Here is a 4625-nt window from a genome sequence, read left to right on the forward strand (position 1 = left end):
GAGGCATATCGGCCTATAGGGCTCCGCTATTTAATTTTCAATTTCGTTAGTAGTAGATAATTAATACATTAATTTCTAAAGACTACCTTAGAATATTTATTTGTGAAGTTTAAGAATTATCAAATTAAAACTGTATGAGAGTTATTTTGAGATTTGTAAAATAACCAGAAGATAAACTTAAAATGTTCAATTTAAATTTTAAAAATCTTTAAATAGAAATATTTTTTATATATATAAATTTCCAATTATATATCTCTATTTCTTTTTGTGGAGAGTGCCCCAGAGGATCATTGTTTTGTTTAACGACACCACTAGAGCACATTGATTAATTAATCATCGGCTATTGGATATCAAACATTTGATAACCGCTACATTTTTTCTAAGGCAGCAAGGGATCTTTTATATGCACTTTCCCACAGACAGGAAAGCACATACCACGGCCTTTGTCCAGTTGTGGTGCACTGTTTGGAACCAAAAAAAGAACCCAATCAGCTGAATGGATCCACCGAGTTGGTTCGATCCTGCGACGCAAGCACCTCAAACGAGCACTCAACCGACTGCGCTAAATCCCGCCCCCAAGTTTCAAAACAATCCAATCGAAATTCTGTAAGAAGACAGACTTCAAATGACAAATGACGGACAGACGACGGACAAATACTAGACAAATAGATATTTAAAAAGTTCCACAAACGAATGTCATAGTGGAGGGTAATAGTTTTATTTAAATCTTTTAAATTGAAAACTCTAGGATAAAATAGAGTTTTAAATGTTTTAAATTTTAATGTTACATTTTTAATAAATTACAAAAAAATATCTCTATTAATTTTTGAAGTCCGTCCACCGATCGATCGATCCTAAACCAACCGCTCATCAGACATAGAGAATAATACATGAGTGGCCGTTAGATACCATTTATCTCAACGAGTATTATTCTATTTCGTACATATACTAAAAAAACCCCACAGGTTTTAAGCAAATTTTAACTGACTTACGCGTCACAGTTTAACTATACGTCACAGTGTAATCGATTTCCAACGTGCTGGTTTGTTTTTATTCGACGTGTGACATTGGTGACCTGGTCATCACCTAGGAGCAGCCAGTCGTATGTCTTGAAATTGTTAGCACACGTGCATGTGTAACCAACTGTGTGGGGCGAAACGTAGCCCAGTGGTACAGCGCTCGCTAGATGCGCGGTCGGTGTGAGATCGATCCCCGTCGGTGGCCCCATTGCGCTATTTCTCGTTCCAGCCAGTGCACCACGACTGGTATATCAAAGGCCGTGGTATGTACTACCCTGTCTGTGGGATGGTGCATATAAAAGATCCCTTGCTGCTACTCGAAAAGAGTAGCCCATGAAGTGGCGGCAGCGGGTTTCCTCTCTTAATATCTGTATGGTCCTTAACCATATGTCTGACGCCATATAACCGTAAATAAAATGTGTTGAGTGCGTCGTTAAATAAAGCATTTCTTTCTTTTTTTCCAACTGTGTGATATCAAAATAATGCATTGTGTTCTCACCAACGGGTGTGTAAGAAAAAAGTTTAACAACTGGACTACGTCCCGCAACGAAAAAACAAACAAAAACCCAGCAATATTTTTTTTACATTGACACCAACTGGAGGTTCTTGCCAACCATTAAAGATCGCTTTCTGGCGAATCGATTCAGAAAACATTAGAAGTTATAACATAGTTTATTCAAATATCTAAGTGTTTGTCATATACGATTTTTTGTACACAATTGCTTGGTATCAAAATGTTTTTAAATACCTGAAGAAAACATGTTATATTAGTAGAGAATTCACAGGGACGTCCCTTACGTATTTTGTGCTGGGGTGTCGTTCATTCATTTATTCATTTACGTACGTAGCCTGCAGAGGGTGAGAATGCAAGACAAAAAGGGTACAGTAATATTATATAGTCTTCAACAGCTAGAAAAAGGGCATTTTTCATCCAACAAGGGCAAGTTTTTGCCTCTTTTTTTTATCTGGGAGAGGGCAACCAACTCTTTGCCTCCGCGCTTATGCACCATCATAAATGTACAGCACATAATTGCATAACGGAAACAAAGTTACCTGCATGTATATAAGTGTACTGAATATTACGCTCAAGTAACATGCGAATTGATTATGTCAGATTTCGGGGAGTTAAGGACGAATCAACACATATCGATTGCAAACACTATCAGTCAATAAACAAAGACTGCTGGCTAGACGTAGCGGAAGTTGCTAGATGGCAGATCTTTGATTCTCCAAAATCTATTTATTATAAATATCTTATTGATGAATATTTGTTTTTTTACATCACTAGCTAAGGAAATACATTTCTGCATATTTAACATGGACAAAAAAGCACTTGGTGAAAGGCCGTTAATCTGATCGAATAATATTCTGAGTACAGATGCTGACGCAGTGACTTTAAATTTGAATGCAGACCTTGTAATCGACGTAAAACGAAAAGGAAAGGAATGTGCAGTTAATAATACTGTGAAATGCGCTATTGACATGGTCTTAAAATTTCGCGGTTTTACTAAAGAAAAAGAAGAAAAAAAGAGAAAAAAACCCCGCATTGGGTACTTAAATTCATGGATCGAAAAAAGGTAGTATTATAAATTTATTATTTGTTGTGTTATATGTATATCTACGAATTACACGAAAATGAGACTATCACGAATACACGTGATTTCATAGTATGTCTACACGAGCTCTAAATTCAACCAACCGTTTTTCTCTAAAGTTTTCAGACCGGCCTCGGTGGCGTCGTAGTTAGGCCATCGGTCTACAGGCTGGTAGGTACTGGGTTCGAATCCCAGTCGAGGCATGGGATTTTTAATCCAGTTACCGACTCCAAACCCTGAGTGAGTGCTCTGCAAGGCTCAATGGGTAGGTGTAAACCACTTGCACCGACCAGTGATCCATAACTGGTTCAACAAAGGCCATGGTTTGTTCTATCCTGCCTGTGGGAAGTGCAAATAAAAGATCCCTTGCTGCCTGTCGTAAAAGAGTAGCCTATGTGGCGACAGCAGGTTTCCTCTAAAAACAGTGTCAGAATGACCATATGTTTGACGTCCAATAGCCGATGATAAGATAACAAATCAATGTGCTCTAGTGGCGTCGTTAAATAAAACAAACTTTACTTTTTTACTAAAGTTTGCAAACTATTTTGACCGGTTCTCGAAGAGATGATTCGGTTTACTGTGTAGCGTAAAAACCAGTCGAGCGAACGTAAACTTGTCGCGAACGTTAAACAGTCTCGCGAACGTAAACCTGTCGCGAATGTTAAACAGTCTCGCGAACGTTAGCCACAAGCGATTGACAGAACAGAACTTATTTCACCCAGAACGCCTACGGTGTTACATTTGAGGTGGTTTATAAACATTTTGGTGTACTGCTTAAAAAAATAACGCAATCAAAGATTCAAATAAATAAATAAATAAATTTACAACACACAGTAATATACAGGTAATATAATCAACCTTACAACTAAGTAACTTACGAAAGATAAATGTTTTTAAACACGTCGTTAATCAAATTAATAAATGTACATAATTTCTTTATAGTTGATATTTGTGTGGAGTTAAATAGCTGATTTAATTTAAGGGTGTTGGGTCTAATATAAAAATATTTCTTTAGATGTGTACTTCTTTCATTAGTAAAATGAGGACACTGAAATAAATAATGGAACTCATCACCTACAAATCAGGTATTTGGAAATTGTGTATGTAACATAAAAGTGATATGGAAACAATGTTATAATCAACGACAGAGGAGTCTTTACATGTACATTTTCCAGCGTTTTTATCATTGCCAAATCGACCGTTTACAATAAACAAATTAATTGATTTACACATATCTAGCAACAGTTTACCAATATGGGTTGTTTTTGTGTCTTGGCTAACTCTAGTTAAAGGTATATTCATATCAGCCAAACAGGATGCACTGTTCAAATATCCACGCGCACTTTAATCTAGGTCAAGCACATCAGCAATACTGCTATCTAAAATATAACCAATATGTAAATCTTCTTGTAAATTTAAAAATATTTTATCTATCTTACACGAAAGTAAGTACTCTGATTCAGCATCTAAAAAAGACACATACTTAGATATTTCTTGCTTAATATAAAGCTTTAGCAATACCCCCAGATCGATACACAAGTATAGTTTTTTCCTTCGGTTATTACAATACGTAACATATACCTGGGATTGACCGAACTCTCAGCACAATTAATCTGCACCACTAAACCGTTTTCCGTGATTCAAAAAGACGTATATCTGCACATTTTTTATAGGCAGTGATCCATAACTGGTTCAAAGTAAGGCCATGGTTATGTTCTATATGCCTGTGGGAAGTGCAAATAAAAGATCCCTTGCTATATTGTCGTAAAAGAGTAGCATATGTGGCGACAGCAGGTTTCCTCTAAAAACAGTGTCAGAATGACCATATGTTTGACGTCCAACTTCCGATGATAAGATAACAAATCAATGTGCTCTAGTGGCGTCGTTTTATATAAAACAAACTTTACTTTTTTACTACTAAAGTTTTGCAAACTATTTTGACCGGTTCTCGAAGAGATGATTCGGTTTACTGTGTAGCGTAAAAACCAGTCGAGCGAACGTAAACTTGTTC

This window comes from Gigantopelta aegis, chromosome 13, assembly GCF_016097555.1.
Source record: "Gigantopelta aegis isolate Gae_Host chromosome 13, Gae_host_genome, whole genome shotgun sequence".
NCBI classification, from domain to species: Eukaryota; Metazoa; Mollusca; class Gastropoda; order Neomphalida; family Peltospiridae; genus Gigantopelta; species Gigantopelta aegis.